Below are 23,408 nucleotides of genomic sequence, written 5' to 3' on the forward strand. Positions count from 1 at the left end.
AATATAGAAATGAAATGACGTATCTTAAATGGTTTCTGAATACAAACCTGCAATATACAATTTTTTTTCTGCTACATCACAAGATAAGCACAAATTTAATAATAGGATTCAACTAACTTTCCTCAAAGTTTAAGACAGGAGAGTTGTTTCCATATTTTTTTCTGTTCATACTCTACTTTTACTTTTCATGGGGTAACTCCATTTCATTTTTATATTGTAAAAATTATTTAAGCAAGATTGGAACTGGCTTTTTAATTGACACAAGAGTGGGGCGATTCAATTCCATGCATATCTAGCATTTGTTAAAGAAAAAAAATCACAAAAAAAATCTCTTGATTTTTTTTTATATGGGGGCAGGGATACAGATCTGTGTACATGAGTAGATTGTATATTTGAAAATACTCTAGAGAGAAAGAAGGGGGAAAAAAAGATTAGCCTAACTCCAGCCTTTCCCAATCTGGCCATCTTTAAATGAGTAGACCTTGAAGTCCCATAATCCATAGGATTAAAAATCTTGCTAACTAAGAAGCTGAAGTTTAACATCCTTCCAGGAGATACATGATTAGAACAGTCTGGTGTATTCACAGTATCCATATAAATTAATATTTGCTTATGAACAAATATAAACACATATATTTATAGTCATACACATTAATGCATGGGGATCCAAAGTGACTAAAATGTCACTGTTTCATCCAAAGAGGTTTCATGCCTGGTTTCAAGCGTATTGTAATACTGTTTTTGTACGTAGATACATTTAGGGAGCCTAAAATGTAGGCCCTTTTAGGAATTATAAAATATTATGTACAGGAACAAACGTTTTTAGGCTAAGGACAGTTTTTAAAGAAAACTCCATAACTTAAGAGATACAGTAATCTCCATATCCATTTTAACCCAGCAAAATTTTTGAAATGAAGATGAAAGGATGCAAATTGGATGTGATTCCTATTTTCAAGTACTTTCAATTCTGGGGGGAAAAGTGGGGAGAGGGAGATTTTCTTATCCTTCGATGAAGATTCCCTTGCTGAACTGAACCGCACCCAAGAAAGGCGTAGTCCCTTGCAATTTAGCAGTTGAATTATCTGGGGGGTTTTTTGTGTCTGGTTTGGCTCTTCCTCTAACCCCACCCACCTACCTACTTCCATGTGCAAGCATTGATAGTGCTTTTTGACTAGCTGATTCATTGCAATGTGTACAGTATTGAAGTACAACACAACCCACATGGATTTGTCCCGTTTGGGATTAGTTAAACCACATTTTTCCAAAACTGTTTCCCTAAGAAGGATGAACTTCTGCATCCAGGACAAAATGTTTTTTTTTCCCTGCATCATATCACTACCTAGAAACACATTTGGCAGTGGAGGGATTAGTTTTCCTTCATGGCTGATTATCAAATACAAAATGGCATACTGTACAGATGGTCCTCGACTTACAACCACAATTGAGAACAAAATTTGTTGCTAAGCTAGACAGTTGTGATTTTTGCCCCATTTTACAACCTTTCTTGCCATGGTTGTTAAGTGAATCACTGCAGTGGTTCAATTAGTAACATGGCTGTTAAGTGAATCTGGCCTTCCCATTGACTTTGCTTGTCAGAAAGTTGCAAAAGGTGACCACATGATCCTGAACATTGCATAAATGTGAAACAGTTGCCAAGCACCTGAATTTTGATCATATGACCATGGGCATGCTGCAATGGTCATATGTGTGAAAAATGGTCATAAGTCACTTTTTTTAGTGTTGCTGTAACTTCGAATGATTGCTAAATGAACTGTTGTAAGTCAAGGACTGCATGTACTAACTTGCTTGCTAGGAGTGTTGGTTCTTCATCTGGAGAGCTTCAGGTTTCCCATCTTTTAATAGTTAGCACATAAATGCATGCATACATACATGCATGCATACATACACACACATTTCTCTCCTCTATTAACCTTATATATTATTTCTTGTATTTTATTATTGGAATAATTAGTTGATCACTAAATGATAAACATATAGCTATCTATTCTCACATTCCACTGCAGAAAATAAAAGCAGATAGTCTCATTGTGGTGGGAGAAGCTTTCCATGGAAAGGAAAATATATTTCCTTTGGATATCTATTAATTTTTGAGAGTGCCTATGTCATGTGCTTTTATGGCTATAAGACCATCTTTCTAGTGGAATGAGTGCTACAGTACCATGAAATAAATTTGTTGTTCCCACTGTGATCTGGACACACTATAATGAGGACAGATATAAACAGACGATCCTATGATAGATTCCAGCCATACTTCATTTAGTTCTACCAGTTTTCAGTTTGCAGACTTCTCTGACAACATTGCAAAGCTAGAGACAAATTAAACAGCAAAAGTCTTATCACTTGCTTTAAAAAGAAAAGTCTTATGACCAGATATGTGTGTGAGAGAGAAGTGCACTCCCATCAGGTTAATCAAACTCTTTCTTTCAGTAGGATAGAACCTTAAATTCAGATACCATGCTAAAAGTAAAATTCTGCCTCAAGTAAAGCATCAACTACTCAAAAGTAGTTGTAAGTCTGATGCTAATACTTTCACTAAATAGGAGTCGTGTTTTAGTATTCAAAACTGCTATTGTATTCTTAGCCAATATTTCTAAGCACGCATGCAAGCACACACATACACACACTATCCATAAAAGGTGCCTACCGCAAATTTCCTTGGCCTCAGGTAGATAAGATTTTATGGTAGTCTTCATGCAGGCAATTCCATAATTATATGCTTGCATTAAAGCAGTAACAATGAATGGTAACTGCCTCTTTCGCTTGGTCCCTCCCTCCCTCCTTACACAGGCTGGCATGATAGAGAGGGTGGGGAAAACGTGCATGCCAATGCAATTCATTTCAAAGATATAGATAGCAAGTGTGTTCTAAAACTATCTACAAACAGCTGTCATTTCAAAACAGCTCTAAGAGGATCAGGTTTTCTCTTGAACCCCCGGCATATATCTGTAGAACATGGGCAGCAACTGGGAGTCACTATCAGTTTCCATAACACCTTTTAGCATGCAGAATCTTGAATAACTGTAATGCCTTTCATAGTACCCTGATAACAATTCAGCACGGTAGTTCAAACGGCAGAATGTAACTTGCCTAAATCACCTAACAAACTACATGATTTAGTGGTAACTTTCTATCGTCAGTTACATTAAGATTCCAATTCTTATTCCTATGCCATGGTAAACAATTAAAAAGATATAGCCAGTTATAATGAGATGAAGGACGTTTTGCAGAAACATCATGATTGCTATCCTCTTCATTTAACTGAAAATTGAGGATAAATGTCAAAAGATCGTAAAAAGCAAAACATAGTGTAAATGATTTAGTTTTGTTGAAAAAGTGAGCTTCAATAAAATAGGAAGCCCAGTGACCACTATCTTAGTCCAATATCTATGGAGATTATCAATCATCAAGGTCACTGTTGTCCCAAAGGTGCATTTGGGGCAGCTTAGTCTAACATCCGAATTTGTTCCATTTAAGATCATTTATTTCACAATTCAGAATAGGAAAATTAGTAATGCCTCTTTTGTTTTTTATTTGTAGATTCCATTAAGTTTGGTAATTGTTATCCTAGTGACTACTTCATTATTTCTGATAAAGGAAAGTTCAAGACCATCTTTCTTACTAAACAAATGAGTTCTTTACTACCAATCTCTGCTATCAGAAAAAAGACATTATGGTGCCTTGTTTTGTCCTCTGTGGCACAATTTCAGTGCACACAATTTATTTTTTACAAACTGGCAATATGCAATTACTATGCTAAAGTAACGGAAAGAACCAATCAGGCAGGCAGATCATCAAAATAAGGGGAAAAGAATGCTTACATTCACTGTCTTCTGTGATACTATTTGCCTTTCTGGCTAATAGGCCCCCAGACTGTACACATATCTCTGGACTCATATCTATCAACTCCACTGCTTCTACTACAGTAATAGAGTGGAGGAAATATATCTGTTTCATAAATATCTTGAAAGAAATCAGGGTTTATGAAAACAATTGAAAACAATTTTATCTTTTATAAAAAATGTATTCAGTCCAGAATTCAGTGACCCTGAATTCAGTGAGAATAAGAAACTGAGAACAAAACGTCAGTGAAATTAATCTATCTCCTGATGAATGAGAAAACAAGAAGTAACACATTGCAAAATAATGTTTTAAAAAATCCGTATATACAACCTAATTCTAGCCTACAGTATATTAACTTTGCAGTAACATGTTAATGTATCAATAACTTTTTATATGCCAAACAAATGAATCTAATATTTAAACTACAGTTCTGCCAGCACTTTCAAATGAATCTCTGCTTGACTGAACCAGGGCCAAAATTCAGAGTTATTTGTAAATGCACATGTAAGGTAGGAAGACAAACTGCCTCCAAGAAGGACAGGCACAGAATATAAAAGTTTGCTTTTTTTCCCCTTGATCACAATTCTGCACACATTTACTAATAATTCAATGCTACCTGTAGCTATTTCAAAATTTTGAATGAGTATCAAGTACAGTGTTGCTATCTTGCCAGTAACATCAGGAAAACACAACTCCTAAATACATACTTTTGAGCATTGCTTTTGTTTTGACAGATGTTCAGCAAAATTTGCATTAGCTCAACATCTCTGAAGCACTGAATTCTGCAGACGTTATTTTAAACAGTTGGCATACATTCTTGGAAGTTAAACTCTTCTAATCTCAAATAACTATCAACACAATAATGTTAGTATGTTGACATCTGAGATCTTTTTTAACAATGCATTTTAATGCAAACAGAAAGTATTAAATGTTCCCAGTATGAGCTTGCTCATTTAAAATCAGTTTGCACATTTATTCTTCAGTTAACCATAAAATACATAATTCTAAGATATCCAATATAAAACTCGTAGTTGTTTTATAATCTCTTAATGAAGACAGACAAACAAGCTGAACAGGAAAAAGATTAGCGCCTAAAGTATTTTAAAATACTTGCAAAGAGAATGCTATATCAGGCCATGTACAAATTTTAAAAAATTGTTTTGGAAACCTGTTCCAGTGCTTCAGTTCAGTTTGAAAGCTAGGACTTCAACTGAGAGCCAAGTTTAGCCAAGAGTTAAACTTTTATTGTTCAAAATCTTGAATGCTTGTGGTTGGTCATAACATTCTTTGGGGACAAATCAATTTGATTCCCTTATTTAGGTAGGTAACTCAGCAACTCTTTGTCCTGATATTTTAATTTTTCAGCTTAAAAATCTTAAGAATGGACGGGAAACATTATGATATACCGGTAGTCCTTGACATACAATTGGGACCACAATTTCCACTGTTAAAATAGGTGGCTATTGAGTGAGTTGTGCCCGATTTTATGACCTTTTTTGCCATGGTTGTTAAGCGAATCACCACAGTTGTTAAGTGAATCACATGTCCATTAAGTGAATCTGGCTTTTCTCCACTGACTGCTTGTCGGAAACCAGCAGGGAAGGTCACAAATGGTGATCACATGACCCCAGGACACTGCAACTGTTGTAAATACATATTGGTTAACACATGCCCAAATTTTGATCATGTTACTATGGGGATACTGCAATGGTTGTAAGTGTGAGGATTGGTTGTAAGTCACTTTTTTCAATGCTGTTGTTAACTTTGAATGGTTGCTAAAGGAACGGCTGTAAATCAAGAACTACCTGTACTTGTTTACTCGACCCTTGCCCTATGAAATTGATTACCAACATCGTAACTTACAATGGTCACTACACAAGGCGTTAAGTGAGAACTACCTGTACTGATTTAGACAACTCACTAATAACTTAAAGGAGATATCATAAGTTCAGAATCACATTCTGTCTGTACAAGAAACTATTTTGGAAATTGGGTTACAAAAATATTTTAAGAAATGAATCTGAATAGGGATTTCCTATTCAAAGAAAAGGAATGAAGCACAAAAAAAGAAAAATTGGCGATGTTATTAGCAGTTATCTGATGAAAATGTTATAAATTCCATTCTGTCAGACAAGTATAATCATTTAAGCAAATGTGGGGGCCCTTTTGGAAAAGAATTCCTCTAGTTACTTTAACATTATTAGGAAAGTAATTATAACCTATTTCAACCTTTGAAAAGAAAAAAATATGAGAGGGTTTCTCCTTGTTTAAAGAATATATTTTATACAGTTATGATCCCTTAGTATAGGAATATTTTATTATTTGTACTATTATTAGTTATTTTTGTCATTTTATTTCTGTTTATAAATGGTAGGAACAGTAACCACTCAGAATCAATTCATGGTTCATATAAACTAAGTAAGTAACTAAGAAAATAAATAACTGTTTTATACAGGATATTGCTTTTTTGTTTTTTGAATTGGAGACAGCTTTATTTGTCTGGATGCAGATAAGAATAATATGCCACCATCTTCCTTCATTACAAATTTACTAGAAAGATGATAGCCATTATCCTTGGAATGAGACAGGATATGAAAGCATTAAACTGTGAACACTATAAATACCAGACAGGTTATGTCTGAGAACAGAACTTTTCAACTGGAAGATTGTGAAAAGTCTGGGCACATTTATAATTGGTTTATTAAGACTGTTAAGATTCTTCAGGACATATTGAATCTCATTTTTTCCCCTGTCCATCTTTTCCTAAAGATTCCTTATACTAGAGGTTCAGGCCATGTGATCTAAGAATCTTGACAGCCACTCTCAGATAGTTCTTTACTTCTAGAATCTTGCTTTCCTTTCTTGTCACTTGATCATAAATGGAAAAGATGAAACCCTTACTTAAGCTTACAGCTCCTTTTCCTTACATAGGATATTATAATCACTTATTATTCTTTTTAATCTTTGACCTTTTCTATCATTTCCAGATAGGCAAGCAGAAATGGATCAATTTAATAAGCCTTCATGCATGATGAAAAAGTTTCTTCTGTCTCTCACAACAGTAAGTCTCAGATCTCATCACACTTTTTTCTTTTTAGAGAGAGATACTGCACTTATTTTGTTGATACTTCTAGAATTGACAGTCCTTTTCACTGTTCTGTAGAAAATGGGATTATAAAACTTCTTTTAAATGGTTCTTAAATGCGTTTTTACAAAAAATGTAAAGATTTTAATGAGCAAATGAAACAGTTAATGGCAGATCTCTTTTCTACTGTATTGAAGTGAGTGTATGATAGATAGATCATACACTCCCTGAATTTGGAAGTGACTGATTAATTATGTACCATTAAGTCATTTTCACCTTTTAGCAATTATATAGATTTTCTCCAAGATAATCTATCCCTAACCTGTTCTTGCACAGCTCCCAACAGTGCTCTCATTGCCTCTGTAACTTAGTCCCTCTACTTTGCACTACTAAAACAGTGTCTTTGAAGATAAATATCCACATATATTCCATTAAAAAAAAAAAAACTTAAGTGCTCAACAGAGACAGTAAAGACTGTTTATGAGACTCATTGATCTTCTGATCAATTTAAATCTTTGTGAAGTATTAACTTAACAAGTTTTATGCTTCCAGAACAGAATTCTTATTATTGCATTAGGTAATTATATACTATATAACACGACACAAATGGTAGGTGGTCTATTTATAGATTATTTCCTTAACAAATTTTGATGCTGAGATTTTAAACTTATTTTGATCTGCAGATTTCACCTTGTTCTTCCAGTTTTGTTCAGTCAGCTCAGACTGATTTATAAAGACTGTTAAATTTCTGACAAGATTACATTTTTAATTATGTTTTTGGACTAAGTTAAAATAGATAGCACCTGACAGTTATAATTTATCTGAATACTGAGAAAGTTTATGATGTGATTTGTTAGAACTCTCTGGTATGGATTTTGTTTTACTTTCTCAAAGTTTTATATTTTGAATTGATATAGTTTATTTAGCTCCTAAATCATGAATACTGAATAAGAGTAAAGTATGGTTGCAATTGTTTTGGAGATTGCCACATTTTGAACTGTAATAATTCTATTTATGTGACAATCTCCAAAACAATGTTGATGTAACTTGAATCAAACATCACATGTTAAAGATGCATATATATTTATTTCCTGACATCATTCCTAATATTTGTAATCTATCGAGATATTGAGATTTGTAGGGTTGAAATGAGGGGTCCTTGGTGCTCTCTGAGCTTGCTTGTTTTCTTGCAGACATTGCATATTAGAAAATACCACTATCGTGTGTGTACATGTCAGTGGATAATGCTATCACAAGAGTTAAAATGATTACACTGTCATCCTAGTCAAACACCACTATTTAGAAAACAGCATGCATACAAAATCCAAGTATAGTTATAAAAAACAAAAAAACCAGAGAAAACATAGGAAATGAATGAATGAGTGACTTAAATTTTTCATTTGTTTTTAAGCAGTTCTAACCAGGAGAAATTAAATTCAAATAAACCACAGATGTTCAAAACTCTATGCTGTATTCATAAATTTAATCTTGTAACTCTTACTGATAGGTTAGCAGGTATACAATGTGCCAGCCTAATCATGTTCTTCAGCTCCACATGAAACAGAGTGAAAGTAAGGACACTGACATAATATTTTAGAAGTTCTTGTCCATTTTTCTCAGAGACCAAACATAAAAGGGTGCAGTTTAAAGATAAATTATGTACATTTTTAAAAAGCCAGATTGTTTATCTTCACCTCCAATTCTTTAGAGAAATCTTCTGTGTATTTTCTTCCAAACTTACAGATTCTAAGAATGCACAGAACATTGTCCAGTAATTTCTAGAGCTATACCAGAGTTTTGGCAGGTTGCCCATTTCTAACCCTTCTGCATATACTCAATCGGCCTGGTTTTTCATTATCTGCTCAGTTACTAATAGATTGCCTGGAACAAAAATACATAAGGCAAGTATAAACAGACCAGCATTTTCAAAAGGCCAGAATGGAGATTCTTATATACCGTATTTTTCGGAGTATAAGACGCACTTTTTTACCCCCAAAAAGGGGGTGAAAATCCGTGTGCGTCTTATACGCCGAATGTAGCCCCGTCCACCCGCCAGCCCCCACCCTTCGGACATTTTCGGGCAGTTCCAGACAGCAGGGATCTGGGTCGGGGCACAGCCTTAGGAATAACCCTCTTCAACCCTCAGGTTGAGAACCGCTGAACTAATGGAATGTTATTCCAAAGATGTTTATTCAGCTAGATATGAAGAATGCTCACGAGGATCCTGCCTATTTATGTCTGAATTTAAATATTATTTATTTTTAAAATTCTGTATGGCTGATAGTAATATATACAAAACTACATAAATAAAAATGATATAAATTCAAATATAATAAAACAGTTCTCAAACATAGATGTTACAGAGGCCATACCATTCTTCAACAACAGTCAAAAGCTTTAACAGCATTGTTCTGTCAACTGCTCCCCTCTTGAAAAGGGGCGTTGGTCTTACCTGATACACACCTTCTCATTGGGTGGAGTCAGCAGCCAGGAATTGAAGAGACTGCATTTTGAACTGTTTATAAACAACATAGCGGTTCAGTCTTTTAAGCTCCAGAATCGGCCTCCACCCACCCAAGGACTTGGGGACCAGAAAGAGCAAGGAATAGAACCCTTGGCCCATCTGATCCTCTGGCACCTGCTGGATGGCTCGAATGTCCAGTTGGTGTTTTATGGCCAAATCCATGAGGGCTTTTTTGTACCCGTCTTTAGAGATGGGACAGCGAATAAAGAAACTTGGAGGGGTGGAGAGAAATTCAAGGGATAGACCAGATCTTACCATATCCCTGACCCAAGAATCTGACATGAGAATGTCCCATCGGTCAGCAAATAGAGCTACCCTGCCGCCGATGGGACCGTCAGACATGCAGCTATCGTTGGTGGCGGAAAGGACAGCTTCCTCCCCCTCAAAAGGGCCGCTTGCCAGGGGGCGTTCTATCTCTGTATGACCTGTCTTGGGTCCTCCACTGTCTAGGTATGAAAGACCCCTGAGAACGGGAAGGTCCAGCGCTCCAATCGGATCCCTCACAGGAGGCCTGTGAAAAAAGGGAGAGAATCGAGTATCAGTCTTGCATTGAGAAGAAGGCAATATTTTGCATTTATCTTTTGACTCTACGAGGAAAGGTTCCAAGGAAGAGCCAAACAATTTGTCCCCCATAAAAGGGGAAGACGCTAGACGCCACTTGTGACGGGCGTCCACTGCCAATGTCGAAACCAAACAAGCCGGCGCACTGCCACCGTTGAAGCCATAGACTTCGAAGTGAAGCGGGCAGAGTTGCGGGTGGCGTCTGCTGAAAACTGGACTGCTGCTATGATTTTATTTAGATCTTGCGGCAGCCTGGAGTCCTCAGGAGGCAATTTGTTTTGGAGTTGACTCAACTAGAGCAGTGTTGCCCTGTTGAAGAAGGAAGCCATGGTGGCAGATTTAATTGCACAAGCCACCCCCAAGTGAGCATGTTGGAGAGTTTGGTCAGAAAGGCATTCCTCAGGACGAAGACCTTCGTCAGGTTCGCCCGGGATGGCAGTGTGTGGCAGTAAGGCTGCAACAGAGGCATCAACTGTGGGTAGTTAGAACAAATTAGCCATGTCGGGAGCCACGTTAAAGAAACATTTGTCCAGGGAAGAAGGAGCTGGAGCAGAGCCAGGCGACGACCACTCGCGTTGAATAACATCCAGGAAAAGTGGAGGAGCTGGAATAAAATCGACAGATTTAGTTGGCTCAGAGAAAAGGGGGTTAAACGACGTTGGAGGGACCTCTCCAGTAACCGGCGAGCCCAGTTGCGCTGCTTGAAATGCTTTAAAGAGTAAGGATTTAAAAACTGCCAGAGGGAAAAGACTGGTAAAGGCCGGTTGTTCCGGCTCAAGGCCCTCGTCATCAGACAAGTCTGATTCCGGGTGGTTGACCTCATCAAGAGTTGCTGGACGAGTCATGTGCGAAAGAGCCAACAACTCTGATTCCGGACAGGATAGCAGATCATCCTGAATGTCCCTCCCAGGAGAAGCAGAAGGCATGGATCTCACAGAAGGAACTCTGCTGGGACACAGATGACCAGCTTCCAGCAACATCTGTAGAGCCCTGGGAAAAATCTGTTGCAGATTATCAGGCAGGACATAGTCTCTATTGTGTGTGAGAGAGGATTCAGTCACCCCTAGAACTTGGCTTGGAGCAGCCTCCGTAGACCCCACTAGAGGAGGAGGAGGAGCTGAGGCCATAGAAGGGCCCCACAAACCTGCAGTGGACACAGAAATGGGACAGTCCCAGAGGGAAACCTGGTCAGGTGTCACCACAGAGGGAAGAATCTGGGGAAGGTCCTGCAAGGGAAGAGTCTTACGCTTGCTGGCCTTATTGCAGATTTTCTGCAAGGCCTGGTCCCTGTGCCTCTCGTCCCAGGTGGCAGCTGAGCTGTGGCTGTGAGGGGTATGAGGAGAGTGAGACTGTCTGTCCCCTGGGGGCATGTCCATATTATCAGGAGCTTGCGTGTTTCCTGAGTCCATGCTCAAGGGCACCCTATCAGCCTGCCCAGCCTTCCGGCCATGTTTTGATTTAGAAAGTGCCTTAGACATCCTTATTGTAAAAATGAAAGGTGCTGGGCCTGCTAGGAGCAAGACAGGTCAAAGCCTATGGCAGTCTGGTCCCCAAAATGGCTGCCAGCCAGTAGAAGAATTGCAAATGGCCACCTTAAATTCAAAGAAGACACTCAGGGCACTTCTCAGTGGAAAAAGCTATCGGTGAAAAACCTCCAGTTCAATTAGCTGGGAAATCCCCAGCCCTAGATAAACAGCAGAAACAAGGGCCCCCTTGTTTCTGCTTACTCAAGCACAGAGAACAGCTGCAAGGCATAAATGCGCTATTAGAAAATTGAGCACGAAGTTCAAATGGCGGCCGTTATCAGACAATGGAGCGCGCAGCTCCTGATGGCTACAAAATGGCGCCCAACGGCCAGGCAGTGGAGCATGAAGCTCCTGACGCCCAAAATGCTCCTCACAGTCAAAACGGCTCCCAACAGCCAGGCAATGGAGCAAGAAGCTCCTTACGGCCAAAAACGGCTCCCACAGCCAGACAATGGAGCACGAAGCTTCTGATGTCCAAAACGGCTCCCAATAGCCAGGCAATGGAGCGCGAAGCTCCTGACGGCCAAACCCAATCCAAACGGCCAGAGAATGGAGTGCGAAGCTCCTGAAGCTCAAACAGCAGTCATTAACAATCACACAGCTGCCTCTGGGATTGTTGCTGCCAAACCGGGAATGCTCGCCATGGAGGGCTGGCTCCTTTGATGTTTTAAGCAGGCGGGAGCAATGGGAACTTAAGCTCCAACAGCTGGTGTTCGTGTCGGATGGCCTCTGGCAAGATGAAATAATCAATGGCCGTCCGCACAGCCCTTAATGGAGTGCGAAGCTCCTCACCAAATTCTCTGGCTTGCTACGTTCACCCCAAACCCCCAGGAGAAAAGCCTTCAAGGTGCTCCGAGACACTTGCTAGTTCAATGGTTGAAATGGGGGGGGATATCCCCTCACAGACAGGCAAGCCTGTAGGGAAAGGAACCAAATCCAGTGAGGACAAGGTTCCCAGTAACTCACAGTTCGATGAGAACAACAATAATCAAAGTCCAAATGTCAAAGACAGCAATCAGGAAAGGTAAAAGGAAGGTGGGTAAGAGACCCAGCCTGAGACATCTGTCCAGTCTAAAGGACTGAGAAAAAAGCTGGATATTCCTAGTAACAAGGGCAGACCTTAATTTTGCTACAGACTCAGTCCTTCAAGCTGAACAGGCGAGAACACCCATTCCTGGCTGCTGGCTCCACCCACAATGGAGAATGTAAGAATTCATCTGGTTCTCCACAGGCAAGGTGCTCCATTCAGGGTTTTTTGGGGGGAAGGGGGGCTTGAAAAACAGTGTACTCTAGCTCCCCCTCTTCTTATCTCTCTTTTGGGGAGACCTCTCAAAAATGCACCTTTGGAATTAAGAAACTAAATGGGTTACTTCTACCTATAATCAGTAAATACCCAAGAAAAGGCAACTAAATGGGATATGGTATTAGATGAGAACATTCTTCAAATACCTGAGCAGATGTCATACAAAATAAGTTGAAATTCTGTTCTTTCTTGTACCAAAGTGCAGGGCACAGAATAATGGTTTTAAGTTACAGGAAGGCAAATTTTGACTGAATGTTAGCCATTTCTTCAATAAGAATACTTGACAATTGAACCAATTACCAACATTCTGTCTGGAATGTTTTAATTATTGATACTTGTAACCCTGGACTAAATGTTCTTTCCAATTCCATGATTTTGTTATTCTATAAATATTCTCACTATTTTTGACAATCCCAATACAGGAAGATCTTTAGGAGACACATCGTAGAAGACAAATAATAGAAGATGTTGGATAACTTATGGTCATTGTGCATCCATGTGGATTTGACTATGACTGTTCATTAAGATTAGCATAACTATTATATCATAATTGGCACAACCCACAAGTCAATGACAGCAACAGGACAACAGCTTGTTGTGTCTAAAATTCATAAATTCTTGGAAACCAAACTAAAAGTTGACTTTCACCAAAATGCTGTTTTGTATTGTGTTACTTGGCATCAAACCATTTGTAATCTAGGAATTCTTTTTCTTGGAAACTACACATATAACTTTCCTATTACAAGGCAGCTGTGTTTTTAAATAGCCAATGAGCAAGATAAATAATGGAGCATCTATGGTTCTCCAAAGAGAATGCATGTTTTAGACGTTAGAAAGAAACAAGCAATCCTAGATTCAAATGAATATGCCAGGATGAACATTCTTTAGGTAGTACAACCCAAGTAAGATGTAAAAATGTGGGAACAGATTTAATGAAACAAACATTCTGCAAATATAAATCTGTTCCATGAGAACCAGAGTTCTCAATAGTGTTTGAGCTGGTTAAGTGAAGGCTCATGACAAACTCAATGATCTTTAGTATGGCCTTAGACAAAATTGGGGATATTAAATTTGCCCAGACTTCTAATTGAAGACTGTAGCATAGTCCCTCCTCTTCTTTTCAGGTTAAAAACAAAGCTATAATTTCTATTTGTCATTTTATTAGAATGATCTCTCAAGTCAGAAAAGTTCTCACTAAATAAGTATAGTTTATGTTTCTCCAATATCCAGTTGTAAATCCCCATAGAGGTCCAGAAGAAAAGACAATTAAGTATAAAAACAAGCTTGATCTTTCTTGTTTTTAACAATGCCAGATGGTTGATCGTGGGAGGCCTCAGATAATTCACCTTGGAAAATGTCTGAAGAAATACAGTAATAATTATAAAATGCATGAAACCCATTCAAGCCAATGCAATTATGAAGGCTTTAGGCGTGTAAGTCATTAACATCTAGATTTCAAGTTAATGGTTTATTTTTCAAAATGATCAAATAAGTTGTTCAGAAATTATATTATTTAAAATATCTTTTCATTTGGTCACGTAAAGAGAACTTATCTTTTCCACATTTAAAAAATAAGAGTAGATTTAAAAGAGCCATCCAGATCAAGCAATCCTAGATTCAGAACCAGAATCAAACCCCGGGGGGGGGGATCATCCTCTTCCTTGCCTATTACTGTCGAATGATATATTAAATCATTGTACATGAGATCAGTCTTCCTAATAATTTCTGTATCAAGTAAAATGAGAGTCCTAGATTCAATTGCTTTATTTATAGAGGTCATAACATTGACTCACTAAAATAGAAAATTTAAATAAATACAAATGTGTTTTGCACTGATCATAACTAACCCAATTTACCATTATATTGGTAATTATAATTGTAAACCAGTATAATTGGCAACCAGTATAAGTCCTTCTCCAGATTCTCTCAATTTGGAATCAAAGTCTTATAATTAGCCATTGATATTACAATTTCTACTTATCCAATTTTTGGCACACTTGAAAGGATTTATTTAGCATATTTCTATAGCCACATATTCATTTTGTAAGAAAAGAAAACTGAATTAAACACAAATAGAAATCTGTCATCCTTTTCCTCCTGGGACAAGCAATGTTATGCAACTCTCAAGAATTTTTGCTAGTAGCAAAAGAAATTAAATATGGAAGAAAAGGAAATCTAATCTAAATCTAATTTACACCACCACCATTCGCTATTCTTCATATTTCCCTATTTTTGCAAAGCATCCTTGTTTCTACTATATCCTAATTTATTTCAATATTAATTCATATACTAACTTTGATCTTTAACTTTTCTGCTTTTGTTGAGGTTCTCAATCTCATCCAACCATGCCTTCCTCAGTCTTCCTTTTAATTTCAACCCAAATTTCCTTCATACATTTGTTTCTTGATGCAGTCATGGCCAAACTTCAATGTACTTCTTTCATACTGATCAATCTTTATTCAATCCATATTCATCCTGCAATCATTCATTCTTTGCCTTATCTCTTATTTTATCATACATACTTAATTTTTCAGTAATCATCCCCACTGAATTCAGTTTATTTTTATAAATTTTATAAGCTTCTGTTGACATAACCGATCCTTAATTCCACATGACAAAATTGGAAGAAATGCTATATGTGGTCATTTTTGCTTTGACATACATTTCTTGCATAGCCTTTTTGCCTATGTAATGGCTCTTTCATGTTACACTGAGAGCTTCTGCACAAGAGACAAATAACTTGTGTGTCTAATCACACTTGGCCAAATAAAGTATTTTTTTGTTTCTGTCAAAGTCATCTTCCTTATTCTGTACAATATTTTTGCTGAAAAGTAGTTTAGATCTACACATGCCCTACTCACCATAAAGCCAAGCTGCATTTTCCAGATATTGTTCACTTTACTTTCCATAAATTTTCAATTAGAATTCTGCCAAATACCCTCCTAGCACAATTAATAATGCTTCTCTAGTTTTTGTAAACATTCTAATTAATTTTCCCTTTTTGTGTTAACTTTTTTTTAATAAAGATATAATGACATTATTGCAACTACCAGGGATAAATGCAGTCTTCACATACAAATTAAATAAGTTACACAGTTGGTCCATAAGCAAGCCATATTCACAAAATAACAGGACATACTGTATGTACATATAAGCCAAGGTAGAAATTCTGTACAATTTACTTGGAAGAAAGTCCAATTAAATAGAATTCTAATTAAACCAAACAAAATTACTAGATTATGACTTAGTCATTAGACCTTCAGGCATTCATTTTCTATATTTTGTCAACTGTGATTGAATTTCATTGCTGAAATCAAAGCTGAGTTTCAATATTTACATCTGAAGCACATGTTTTGCTCCCAGTTAGCTTTTTATTGAACAAAAAATTTATCAAAATTTTTCAAAATTTTATTATTCAAAATTTTATTATTCAGAAACGTCTTTACTTTTGACCATTGCAATGCTAGCAATATTGTTTGGGTCAATAATCTATCTCTTCTTGTTGCCTCAGTGTATTGTCTTTCATCACAATCATATTCTGCATATACTCCATCAATTTGAATATATCTGGATTAAAGACTGTGTTCTTTCCTTACTTTTACAGGAAAGACAAAATAACCAGGTGGATAGAATATACAGTAGTTGGATGGCCTTAGAAAAACTGCTCTACAAATAAAATTAAGAGACAGACATGGACAAGGAACAGCATAGCAAAGATAATTAATCCATAAAGACAACAGTTAAAGAAGAAAAATAGACTCTAAATTATCCTAAATAACTATCTTCTGGGCTGTTAAAAATGTTGCATTTTTCCTGACTATGACCATGTCTTTATCAATGATTTATATTATCTCAGACTTTACATTTCTCCAACACTGACTGAGTGACACTTTAAGGTAAATTTCAGGCAATTTGAGCATAAATCCTGGTAACAGCATGAAATAATTCAAGTAGTTTCCTTGACAGGAATACAGAGATATTTACTATTGCTTGCTTTTTATATATATTCTTAATATTTCCTGGAGGTCTTCTGTCAATCTATGCTCAATTGGTTTTATCATCAGCTAAGATTATGATATAAATAATGCACTCTATGTATGTGAAGAGGTGTCAGTATAAACTCATCATGTAAAGGAACAACTTGATGGCAGAATAAAGCCAAGGTGAATACTAATTCATCAGACAATGGGCTGTATTAAAACTGAACAAAACTAACACTGGGATTTGGGAATTGCTAATTTTTTTAAAAAAATATCAGGAACAAACCAATTCCAAATTGGACACTGTAATTCTAAACTCAGTATTCCCTAAAAGGCATATGTCAATGCTCCACATACATCTTATACTAAAGACAGATTATAGCTACATAAAATAAATATCACACACACATAAACATAGTGATTGGAAATCTTCCTTTTCATATATAATTCACTAAAAAAATTCAGAGCCTCCATTTTTCTTATTTCATATTTCACATCCAAAATCTTTATTCATCTATTACTTAGAATTATATGTTACCTCAATCAGATGACTCTAAGCACCTGCTGTCAGTTACTGGGGATAACATCATAAATCAATGTATCTCTTATTCAATCTCCAAAATCTCTGTGGGGAAAAAAAGCAATCATTAATTTGACATCTTTTCTGAACATCCTCAGAGAAAGTGCCAACCTGACCTCAGTAGGCAAACGGTTCCAACCAAACAGAGCCATAATAGAGGGTAATCACTTCTATGCTCCCATTTGTGTCACCTAGAAGTGAATAGGAGACTCATAATACACACACCCTATTATTGGGTGAACAGTCTTCATGGAGAAAAAGGTCTTGAAAGGTACCTAGTAACTAGTAAAGTTTAATTTTTATTTTATTTATCTTTAAGAACCACCTACACTGAGCTACACTAAATTGGCCTCTGGTGAACCAGCGAAGTATTTAAGGTTAATGTTGCCTGTATTAATTGCATCATACAGTATACAGTTTTGCAAACAGCTTTCCAGAGGCAAAAATCATAAGCAGAAATAGAAAGACAAAATAAGCCCTGGATTGTACTTTCCTCTAATATAGAGGTGTGGAAAGGAGAAAATTAAAGGTTTTCTGTGATGGCAAACAAGTAGATACTGCATTGCAAATGTCTATATGTAGTGGTGGGATTCAATTTTTTTTACTACCCGTTCTGTGGGCGTGGCTTGGTGGGCGTGGCATGGCTTGGTGGATGTGGCTTGGTGGGCATGGCATGGGAAGGATACTCTAAAATCTCCATTCCCACCCCACTCTAGGGGAGGGATACTATAAAATTCCCATTTCCTCCCGATCAGCTGGGACTCGGGAGGCAGAGAATAGATGGGGGCTGGGACAGTCAGAGGTGGTATTTACCGGTTTTCCAAACTACTCAAAATTTCCGCTACCGGTTCTCCAGAACTGGTCAGAACCTGCTGAATACTATCTCTGTCTATATGTGATCAAAGGATATGGCTTCTTTGGCAAAATGAGCTTTTTCCTAGAGAAAGTAGATTTCACTAAAGGCAACAGGTAAAGTAAGATGGTTTGTCTGACAGAAAAAGATTCATGTACAAAATCTACTCCATTATGATTTGTAAGAGCATTGCCAGGCATTTAAAATGCTCATTATACTGCTCCATAAGGCACACAATTGCATTAAAAATATTCCGACAAAGATGGAAATGCAGAAATACTACAATTTAACATTTCATAATTAATTTCCATTTTAAAATATAACTAAAATTATTTAATTAAATTGTACTCCAAAAGCATATATCCCAAAAGATATATGCTTCAATTTTAGTTTGCTATTGCTTGTTTATTTTTATTTTAAACATTTGGAAGGATTTAAACTTCTATGCTTCAAAATACTCTGTAACTCAAAACTGTTTTTGAGAGTGAGTGGGTTCTTTCTTTTTGTCTTCAATCTACATATAACATTTTCCTTTTTTGTAAATTATAGCAATAACAATAAAAATGAATTTTAAAAACTTAAAAGTATTCATAGAAGTATTAACTGATTTTATGCTGATAAAAAGCTAACAGCCAAAGGAGAAAATCTAGATGCTACCAGAAAGATGCTTTGCACTGCACTGCTACAATGCATCAGGGTTTCTGCTACAAATATGTTGGAAAAACTACTTGTAGAGTTAACAATCTTGACCTTGAGAAAATGTTTGTGCAAGCTAAAAAAAAAAAAAAGGCTGGTGGATTTACAGAGCTGTTATTACAGCAGACTACAAAAGAAGACAGAATAAAGTAAATTGCACTACAGAAGGTTCATAAAATTAGCTGTTTAAACTGATTTTATGGTTCACAAATAACCACGTGATTTTCCAATGCAATGTAGTCAAGGATATATATATATATATATATGTCTATATATATAGTCAATGATATAGTCAAGGAAATATAAATGAAACACATTAAAAAATTATCCATTTTCAGTATCAGATATCAATTAGAACATTATACAGTGCTCTATGTTTACCATTTAAATGAATCTAGAATCTAGAAAATCAGAGAAAATATAATACAATTTTTCAGTAACGATAGCAATTAATGAAAATAAGAGATGAATAAGCTATTGAAAAAACACCTAAATATATTACCCAAAAAATCATATCAAGAGGAAATGGATGCAATGAATTTATTTCAACTATAAGACAGTGTTAGCAATTCCATCCAACATACCTTAGAAAAGAGAATGGGTTTTCTATACTTTGCAACCTGTATCTTAAATATAAAAAACTATTTTGTTCACTTCTAGATATTAGCAAGTACTGCTACATATTAATAATTAATTAACATTCTTTTTTTAAAAAAAAAGAACTTGGACTTGTTACACTTTTAATAGGGTCAAAGAGGGAACTTCAGAGATTAAATTGTTTATTCAGTACATATGGTCCCCATTTGCTACACCAATATCTCTTCACAATGTTTATAATATGATAATCTATTGATATAAATCACTGAATTTAAATGTCTGCATACTCACAGACATACACATGCCTGTATACACTTTTAAAGGGATAGGAAACTATGGATTAAAGGATAGGATTCAATATTTTGTGATATGGCTCCTGATTTTTGATCCTGCAGAATTATTTGTTAAAGCTAAATGGGAAGTCTGATTGCTCATATATATGAATAAACTTGAACTCCAATGCATAAAGGTTTTTCTTCATTACATTTGATTCTGCTGCACAAACATTCTAAGGTCACTCATGGAAAAACTGAATGTTGAACTTGAATATTTGATCTTGTGTTGGACCACAATGCTTTTCTGTCACTAGGACCACATTTGTTCAATAGGAGTAGCCAGGAAATGACACTGTGGAAAGGAGGGTGGAAGTTTTCACCCTTCATTCCAGGGAGATTTTATTTTAGCTTAAAATAGGTATATTAAGCTCATCGGAGATTCAATAGATTTTTTTCAATGTTTACTTTTGTTCCCCTAAATAAATGAATTTTAGCAAGTTTCAGTGATGCAATCTTTGGAAGACCAACAATCACAAAAAAAAAAAAAGAGGAAAGAAAAAGAAATGAACACAGTTGCTTCATTAGCTCTCTATTAATATTTTTAATGTTGCAATGTGTAATGAGGATAAATATTCTGTAGTGGCATACAAATGTTTACATATACCAATAAAATGTAATATTTTAATGAATACTACCTAATCTCGACATGGTAAACACAAGTTCTGAAAATTTAAATACATATTACTATTGTATACAACTGTTATTTCTTCTGCTCCTTCTCCTTGCCCTTCTTCTTCTTCTTCCTCCTCCTCGCTCCCCTCCTCCTCTTTTACCACTTCAGGTTTCAAGGGAGATACAAAGTTCTGATTCTTGCACTTCTGGCAGCCTCAATCATTGTTAATTGATGCTGTTGTAGTATGCCCTTGATATGTCTCTCTATCTTCTGGGTTGCCTCCTGTTCTTTGGTCTTCTCATCTATTTGTATATGCCTTGTATGGTATGGAATCCCTAAACAGAATTTTCTATGTAGTTTTTTTCCAATTATTTCTCTTACGATCTCATTTCTGATTTTATCCTTTCTGGTCACTCCAGCAGCTTTTCTTAAACATCTCAAAACTAACTTTTATGTTTTTTTTTGCAAGTGTCCATGTTTGGCACTGATAACATAGGGTGCATATGCTTTGTATTAGATGCTTCTTTGTGCTGATCAGAACTTCCTTATGTTGTAGGAATGGGGCTATCCCAATACTTGGTTTGCCTTACTGCATTGTATGATAATCTCTTCATCCATTATTCCATCTTCAGTGAGTGTCGTTCCTAGATATTTGAACTCTGATACTTGTTTTATGCTTATCCCCTCCATTAGGTTTAAAGTGTGCTTTTTTCTACTGATTGCCATTACTTCTGTTTTCTCTTTGTTGATACTCATGTTGTTTACCTTGCATTCTTGGTTCATGGATAGAAGATGTTGCAATTCCTCAGCTGTATGTGTTATGAGTGCCTGATCATCTGAAAAGAGTAGTTTCTTGATATTAGTTCCATTTCTGGGCTTAGCTGCCTTGCTTATACTATCAATAAACATGATAAATAATAATGGTGATAGTAAACATTCCTGTTTTACTCCAGATATTACTGCAAAGGATTCTGATATTTCTTGGTTTGTTCTAACTTCTGCAATCGTTATATAAGCTTCTTCATAATCTAGTAAGATGTTCACTTACTCCATACTAAGCCATTGTTTTCCATATTTTCCTGTATACGCTTGTCAAATGCTTTCTCTTAGTCTATGAAAGCTACAAGGAGACTCTTATTGTACTCTATATTATTTTCTATTAGTTGTTTAAGCATAAAAATTGTACCTGTACAGCTTCTATTTCTTCTAAAACCCATCTGTTCTTCCAGTAGTTATGGTACTATAACTGTTCTTAACAGTAGTGGGTTCCACTTACCTTCGCTACCAGTTTGGAACTGCGAGCACACGCACGCATGCGTGTGCTTACTTTGCTTGCGCACAGCGCATCTGCACATGTGCAGAACCTTCTGCGCATAAGCAGAGTGTACTTGATTATGTCTGGGAAAGTGGGCGGAGTCTCCCGCCACAGCCACTACCAGTTTGCCCAAACCGGGGCAAACCGGTAGAAACCCACCGCTAGTTCTTAACCTTGTTTCTAGTATCTTGTCATATATTTTCCCTACATGGCTTAAGAGTGAGATACCTCAATATCGTGTGCATTGTTATCTGTTCCTTTGTTTTTCCACAGTGGAATTATTATTGCTTATTGCCAATCACTGGGTACTGTTAGCTGTGTCCATGCAGCATTAAAGATTCTGTGCAGCCATCTGATGCTGATGGCTTTGCCTCTCAAAATCTAATCCCATCTCCACATCTTGAGATGGTAACAGAACAAAGTAAGGGATTGGTAGGATTGGGCAAAAATACGATATAGCTGTGTGCCGCAGGACCACTCCGGCAGCCATAAAGGCAATCCTGCGTCACCCTGAAGTGGCCTGACTAAAAACTCTGGTGAATTTGCAACAGGCCCTGCTAGCCAGCAATGAATAATATATTGTTACAGAAACTGCAAGAAGATACAGCTGTTTACGGATACAAAATAAGATAGCAGTGAATACAGCAGGTGCAGAAATGTATACGTCCTTTTAGTCAGTACTTCGTAACACCTCCTTTGCCAGAAATAACAGCTTCCAAACATTTCCTGTAGCCAGCTAATGGTCTTTCTATTTTTGTTTTGGATTTCCCACCCATTTTCCCTTCCAGGACTCTTTCTAACTTAGAAATATTCTTAGAACTTCTTCCATGAGCTGAGCTATTTGACATTTCCATACATAATTTCAATATAATCAAGTCCGGAAACTGTGAAAATGGACGTTGGTCTTACCTGATACGTCCTTTCTCGATCAGGAGGAAATGACAGTCAGGCTGGGGTATGACTCCTCTATGCAGCATGGGACCGAGTCTGCCAAATTTGACTAGCTCCGCCCTCTTGGCCCAGTGTTTTGGCAAGGGCGCAGACTGATGTGTCTTCCTGGAATGAGAGAGAATTAGTAGAGCTCTCCCCCCCATCAATACCGTCGAGCCGAACCAAAGGGGTGGGGCTGACTGTCGTTTCCTCCTGATCAAGAAAGGACGTATCAGGTAAGACCAATGTCCATTCTCCGGAAGGAGGGAAACGACAGTCAGGCTGGGGACATACCAAAGCTGCATGTCCACCAGGGAGGGAGAGCTCCGGCCCGAGGCCTTCAAGAGCGATGCACTGCCTGCAGCACCTGACGGCCGAAAGCCACATCCGAGGATGCAAACGAGTCCATTCGGTAGTGTCGGATGAATGGAGAGATAGACATCCAAGTGGCAGTGCGACAGACCTCCTCTAAGGGCGCTTGGGTCGCCCACACCGCCAATGTGGCCGCACTCCTGGTCGAGTGAGGTGTGACGTGACGGGGCACAGAGAGTTTCAGCTGTTGATAGGCCTAGGCGATGGTAGCTCTAATCCAACGGCCCAGGGTAGGACTCTTGACGTGGGAACCGATGGACTCCGGTTCGAAGGAAAC

At 37.1% G+C, this 23,408-nt stretch overlaps 1 protein-coding gene across 3 annotated transcripts in view; it reads right to left on the reverse strand.

Moving 5' to 3' along the window:
* SPTB (spectrin beta, erythrocytic) overlaps positions 1–23,408 on the reverse strand; it is a 122,091-nt gene that overhangs the window by 82,925 nt on the left and 15,758 nt on the right. The window contains exon 2 of one of the 3 annotated variants that reach the window (XM_070956940.1): positions 17,379–17,465. The exons of 1 other annotated variant lie outside the window; for it this stretch is intronic. The gene's annotated coding sequence lies outside the window, so the exon portion shown is untranslated. Of the gene's footprint in view, positions 1–2,665; positions 2,708–17,378; positions 17,466–23,408 lie in introns of those variants that run through there. One more of the 3 variants, XM_070956951.1, reaches the window with a different exon arrangement.

This window comes from Pituophis catenifer, unplaced genomic scaffold (assembly GCF_029215685.1).
Source record: "Pituophis catenifer annectens isolate HBS135680 unplaced genomic scaffold, rPitCat1.0.hap2 SCAF_1, whole genome shotgun sequence".
In the NCBI taxonomy this organism is placed as follows: Eukaryota; Metazoa; Chordata; class Lepidosauria; order Squamata; family Colubridae; genus Pituophis; species Pituophis catenifer.